This window comes from Budorcas taxicolor, chromosome 11 (genome assembly GCF_023091745.1).
Source record: "Budorcas taxicolor isolate Tak-1 chromosome 11, Takin1.1, whole genome shotgun sequence".
Taxonomy (NCBI): domain Eukaryota; kingdom Metazoa; phylum Chordata; class Mammalia; order Artiodactyla; family Bovidae; genus Budorcas; species Budorcas taxicolor.
Window position 1 is genome coordinate 14,643,932 of NC_068920.1, and position 7,128 is coordinate 14,651,059.

The following is a 7,128-nucleotide window of genomic DNA, read 5'->3' on the forward strand; positions in this document are numbered from 1 at the left end:
AACACACCCATTTATGACCAGTGACAGCCAAAACCTAGGAAGTTTTTAAAAGAAAGTGATTGTTGTCAGAAGGCATCGGTCTGCGCCGCGCCCGGGCGGCGCTGGGAGCGGTGGCCGAGGGGCGCGGGCCGCGCGCCTCGGAGCCTGGTGGGCACAGACCAGCCAGGGAGAGAATTCTGCATACTGCACACATCATCGCTCAGTTCAGGCCAGTCACATTGCATCTGGGATCACCCGACTGCGCTCCATGAAACCGTCAGCCCGCATTTGTCTGGCTGTTTTCTCCTGTCCGGCTGTAAACAAGGCCGGCTCGGGGTCGCCGCCCTCCCGCCTGCGCGCGCAGGACCCCGCAGTCAGACCCGGCAGAGCCGGAGTGAACGTTCCTTCTCCCAGACGGCGGTGCCAGGGCGCCCGGGGAAGTCACAGGGAGAAGCAGCTTTGGAGTGACAGCCCCAGGGTCCCTTTTCAGAGATGCTATCTCAGATTCCTAAGCTACCTGGCCTGGCGGGTCTGTTCCATGAAATCAGCGGAGGTGTTCCTAAGGTGAAACCATCGCGGTTCAGCAGACTAGCTCCTCACAGTCATTGTGTTGCGGAGAAGCGGGTGGTGGTGATTATTTTTGTTGCTTCAATGCTCTGGAGCTTTGCTTGGATCAGCCCCCGCCCCACCCCACCCCGCCCAAAAAAAAGACACGGGTAGAAATTCTGTCTGGCCCACCTTATAGGAACCCACTCATGCCTGGATTGCTGGGTGGAGTGCAGTGATGGTGAACAGGAGCCGGTCTTTTGGCTTCTGTTTTCACCCACTTCGGCCACCCTGTTGCCTTTACACTAAAGGGAAGTTCGGTTTGGAAGCCACTTTCTCTCAATAATAAAAGGCAGGGGTGTGATTGGAGCCCTCTTCCTTGGCAAGTGGCATAAAGCTAATATTTAGTATTCGCGACATTGAACTCTCCTAGACAGCTGGTGCGTCCCTGTTAAGGCTTTCATTTATTCAGCTTGAGCAGGAACTCTTTTTGTTCTCCGAGTCTATTACTTTGTGTATTTAAGGGATAACAGCCAAAGTGAAACAGCTTGCAATTTGCACCTGTCTGCTCTAAGCACTCCGTGTTAGATTGCGTGGTGAGCACACCCTTCACTGCTAATGAGAATAAGACTGTGTAGGGCTGAGTGCAATTTCGTTGGGGGCCTTATAGGATATGATAGTGTTTTTTTTCTTCTGTAAATGATCTGATAATGACTTCCTTTTTCTGATCTTTTAGGGTTCCTAGAGTAGATGAATAACATTCCAAAAATGTAAAGTTGCATATTCTTTTTTTAAAATTAAATGTCAGGTAACTAAGAATTGAATTAATATTCGGCCTGAGTTGCCTCTGATGAGAAAGAAAAAATTTAAATGCTAAATGATTTCTAAGTTGTTGCAAGCCCAAAACATCTACAAAAAGTGAAAATGTTAAAGTTGCTCAGTCCTGTCCAACTTTTTGCAACCCCACAGACTATAGCCCACCAGGCTCCTCTCTCCATAGGATTTTCCAGGCAAGAGTACTAGAGTGGGAGCCATTCCCTTCTCCAGAGGACCTTCCCAACTCAGGAACTGAACCTGAGTCTCCTGCACTGTAGGCATATTCTTTACCATTTGAACCACTAGGAAGCCCCAAAACACCTAAAGAGACCTTTACTTTGTAAAACTGGCCATGAAAAAAAAAGTAGATAAAAGCATTTTAGACAAATTTCAGAAATGGGACTAGTTTTGGAAAAACTGTCAAACGCTTGAAAGTAAACCAAAGTTCTCTACTTCTATTACCTTTGGAAATTTAAAAACTGAATCAAAAATAAAACCTCGAGTGACTGACCTCCAAATCTTATATAGATACGTTGATCTGACTCATTATCATGTGAATCACAGACTCAGTTTTCAGCAAATGAAAAAATATCTGCACATATGATTCTTTCAAGCTTTTTCCAGAAGCTCCCTGCATCCCGCTTAGCTTTGATTCCTTTGAGGAATTATATCAGGGGACTGGCATCTATTTTTTGAAGAATTTAAATTAAACTCATTGCAATGAAAGAACTTTTTATTATGGCTTATAGCACTTTCCCAAACCTTATGTATTTTTTTCTAGATCATTATAATAATCATTTTTGAATAATTTGGCAAAATCTCCTTCAAGATGATCCAAACTTTAGTAAATTACATTTATATATTTATGCGCCTTCTGTTAATCAAAGGGCCCATGCTTCAACTGGATTCCACAAATTTCTTGCATTGGCAGTTCTGTTGAAATAATCGTGGTGGGTTCAGTGAAGTTAAGGTGGTCACAAATGTGGTCTCGCTGGTAATTACTCTAGTTTGGCACAATCATTGGCCTGCATCTCCCTGACAGAGAACCTTCCCGAGCTTGTCAGTGATGGGCCCTTTCCACACAGCTTCAGGAGCCCCGCCAGCCACTGCCGAGTCTGGTTAGGTCAAAGGGTTGAGCCATGTGTAATTCAGAACAGAGGGGGTCCCACGGTCACTCCACAAAAACAATTACACTACTTATTTCACTCCAGCCCTTGCCCAAAACTCACAAGCCTCATAGCTTCAGTGCAGTCAATCTAATTCTGCCCCTGGGCGATAAGCCACATGAAAATATGTGATGCTGTGTTTATAAATCTCATCAAAAATAGAAACAGTGGACAGGCACAGTGAAGCCCTACTACGGATGGTGGGAAGCCTTGGAAATTCTGAAGGCACTTTTGTTTCCCTTCTAGAGACTCTGTTTTGCGGTTACATTGTCTGCTCCACTCGTGAATCATCCTTTTTACTCGTGAGTGCTGCAATGGAGACCGCATTCCCATTCACTTCTATACTTTCTCTCCACAGATAATATTATGAAAAATAAAGCTTAAAGGGCTGCTTTTAAAGGAAAAATAAAAATCAAAAAGAGGCTCCTGTTACATCAATCTTACCTCTCGATCCATGTTCTCTGCTTCTTGCCCTTGGCAATGCACAGATTTAAATCAAGTTCTCTGAAAAAGAAAAGCAGTGTTTGAAAGCTAGAATAGATTGGCCCCATCTTAAGACATATTAAGCAATTTGGGGTTGGAGAGATAGAGCTATGAGGCTTCTTAATGGTCCCCGCAAATCTCTGTTTATAGTCAATAGCATTTGATTTGGTGTTTTGGTTTTTTCAATTTTTTATTTTATTGAAGTATATTTGATGGACGGAAGAGCCTGATGGGCTACAGTCCATGGGGTCGAAAAGAGACACGATTGAGCGTCTAACACACACACACACACACACAGCTGATTTACCATGTCATGTTAGTTTCCAGCGTCAGTACAGTGACTCAATTACACATATACATATTCTTTTCCCATCTAGGTTATTACAAAATACTAGTATCATCCCCCATGCTATTAAGATGGCAACTTGTTTTTATTGTTGTTCTTGTCTGTTTAGCTAGACTTCTAACAAACTGAGAGCTGGCAAATATTCACAAGATGTTTTACACAAGTAATCTCTAGGAAAAAATCAGGCTTCAAGTAGACAGCCTAAACTTCCTTCTTTTATGCCTAAAAAAAAAAAAAAAAAAAAATCAGATTGCACTGACGTTTATGATGAAAACTTGCTTTCACAAGCTTTCAGTAGATTTTATTTTTATCTTTTTAAAAAATATTAAGATCTAGCTATTCAACTGTTGAACGTAGATAATATCTGAGAATGTTGTTTAGTCATGAAGTCATGTCCAACACTTTTGTGACCCCATGGACTGTACCCTACCAGGCTTCCCTGTCCTTGGGATTTCCCAGGCAAAAATACTGGTGTGGGTTGCCATTTCCTTCTCCAGGGGGTCTTCTTGACCCAGAGGCCAAACCCAAGTCTCCTGCATTGTCAGGCAGATTCTTTACCACTGAGCCTCCTGGGAACCCCCATAGCTGATAAAGTTAATGATAAATACATATACTTAGGTAGCAAGCAGATTAAATTCTGAGAACATCATCCAAAAACAATATGGATTACGCACACTTCGTGAAAGGAAATGTGTTTATAGCACTCATAAAAAATCCTTAGAGTCATGCAGTTAATTATCCAGCTCAATCTATAAGCTATTCCATGTGATATTATTTCAATTGATAAAAATACTGCACTAGAATACCATCTGATTAGCCAGATGATTATAATAAGTGGGAAATTTCAAAAATGAGGGATTGTCCTAGCATTTATTAGATTACTATAAATAGTTACCAAAGGAGCTTTTTAAACTTGGAATTTGCCCTCTTGAAATGGTTATCAGTATTTGGCAGTAAAACAAAGTATATCATGTATGAATGATACATGTGACTTTTTTTTTATTCAGAGCTCTCAATCATAGTTTTAAAAAGTCAGTTCACAAAAGGCAAGCGAGCTCTTTCATGGCAATCAATGTGGCAAAAGGAAAGATTTTAGTTCTTTTAGTGGTAATTTTAAAACTCTTCTATGTAAGTGAAACATGAAAGAGTCAAGTTGATTACCTCTAAAATAAGGGAAAAAATGTAAAATTATCTAAAAGAAAAAACTGACATTAAAATGAGGACATTTTAGCCAAGTAACAGAAATCGAAATTCAATTTGCTTGTTTTTTCCCACATCACAGTGACTGAACAGGAATTCAGAAACAACTACTTCTGAGAACAAACGTGGAGTGGAAATCTGTTTTCTTTTGTTTCCTTGAATTTGGTATTAACCTAATACATAGAGGACCTTCCCTGGTGGCTCAGCTGGTGAAGAAACTGCCTGCAATGTGGGAGACTCAAGTTCAATCCCTGGGTCGGGAAAATTCCCCTGGAGAAGGGCATGGGACCCTTCTCCAGTATTCTTGCCTGGAGAATCCCAAAGACAGAGCCTGGTGGGCTACAGTCCATGGGGTCGCAAGAGTCGGACACAACTGAGTGACTAACACAATACATAGTTAATATTTGTCTTTAAAATGTTTGTAATTCATAAAGTTTCTCACTTTACGCTCATTGTAAATTTATGTGGAGACCTAGAATCTAACATATGCAAGCCAAAAAGCACAGGTTGGCTCTCTTCACATCATCCGTGTGCTCAGGAGACTTGCAGATAAGGCAGACCGCTTCTCTCTCTTCATAGAAGGCTGCGTTCTAAATATCTTTCTACACCATATTCAGACTGCAATATACGTGCAATAAGCCTGAGTACAGTTATGGAATAAGATCAGAATTCCTTCATTCTCTCATAGAAAACATGTCCTTGAATCTAGAGAGCAGTTTGATAGAACCAAGTGGTGTATCATTTTAAAGCAGGTACCACTAAAGGAGAAGTAGAACCCAGTATTTCTCGGTCTCTTGACTAAAAGGTATGGCAGAAGGTCCCTCTGGCCTTGGTATCTCTAGGAGCTTAGATCAAGCACCATTTGCAACAAGGAATGTCAGTCTCCAGATTTTGATGAGCTGGGATTTGGGAGTTTGTGGTCAGGTGCCTTATGATTGAGATACAGCCCTCTGAACGGAGTTGATAAAGAATAATAGAGCCACCTTGAACTGGAGAAAATCAGAGAGCATGTTCCCTGGCTGTCGGGCATAAAAAAGACATGGGCAACATATTGGTTCTGGCCTAATCATTGATGCCTGAGTGTGTGTTCCCATTTGCAATTCCTGGGAATTTAATTTGAAGACTTCCAAAGTGGGAAAGCAGTGTTTAAAAGCTATAAAAATGACCCAATTGCTAAAATCTGTGACAAATAGATGAAAAAAAAATAGGCGAAAGACCAGTTTCGGAGGCCAAATCGGTGAGCTGGAGGCAGCAGAGTGGATTCTGAGGAGTGGGCAGAATTCGGAAACAAGCCGGAAAAGGTGAATGGAAAGAGCTATGAGCACAGAGGGGTGATGAAAATGAGAGTGAGACATTCACAGAACAGTGAGCAGAATCCATCAGCAAGCAGTAATTTTAATCAGTTACTGATTGACGAACAGTCCCCACACCCTCGTAAAAACCTATCGCTTGTGTGACTCACCAAAGATGAAGACAATCCAAGAACCGATATTTCTGCCAAACTACCTCTATGACCTGTATTGTCAAGAAAGTCAAAGGGGCTTTCCTTTCATTAAGAAAACAAAAGGGAAAACAACTGGTATAAACACTATCAATTTACCCCAAAGCTTGTGTTTGGCCTTTCAGGAACTCCTGACTTAAAGAACTAATGTGCAAAGTTTTCACTAAGTCTACAAATTTGGACCACAGTGTGGCATGTTTGCTGAAATTCAAGCAGCCTGCAATAGGGCTTGCCAGGTGCCGCAGTGGTAAACAATCTGCCTGCCAATTCAGGAGATGCTAGTTCGATCCCTGGGTCAGGATGATCCTCTGAAGGAATTAGCAACCCGTTTCAGTATTCTTGCCTGGGAAATCCCATGGACAGAGGAGCCTGGTGGGCTACAGTCCACGGAGTCACAAAGAGTCGGACTGAGAGGCTGAGCATGCACAACAGGAATCACATTTTAAAAGCCAGTCTCAAACTTGTAAGCAGGTCGGTAATTGCAATATAACCTTCTTGCAAGTATCCCATTGACCATATCCTGTGGAGCCCAGGTTAATAATCACTAAAAAGCTAATTTGTACGGTCACTTTTTTTTTTTTGGTTTGCTTTAAGACTGATCTTAAAATGGCTTTCACTGAAATTGTTGACCTTGTATTTATTGCAAATTAAATCCTGGCATTGCCAAATCTCTGAGTACGGGTTCATTGCTTCCAGAGAAGGGAATTAGCATGGCTACAGCTGTCATTCCATTGCATTTTTCTTCTCAAGCAGACCAGCAAGGGCAAAGATGGTGTTAGACAGAGGTCGCAAGCCAGATTCTGTCTGCAAACATGCTTTGTTTGACCTCCACAGTGATTTTAAACAGATTGAGCCAATATTGAAAAATAAAAAAATTGCCGTCAAAAATCTGACTTCTGGCTTCTCTTGGAAAATGTTTAAAAATTGGCAACATCAGTGGGGTGTGGTGGCAGCATGTTCTTTAGGCAGTGTTGCTAGTGCCCAGGGTCCCTGCTCTCCCTGTTGCAGACCACAAACCAAAATGTAAGCTCCATAAAGGCAAGGCTTGCCGACTTCATTGCTGCATATATAGAGCCCAGAACAGAGACTGG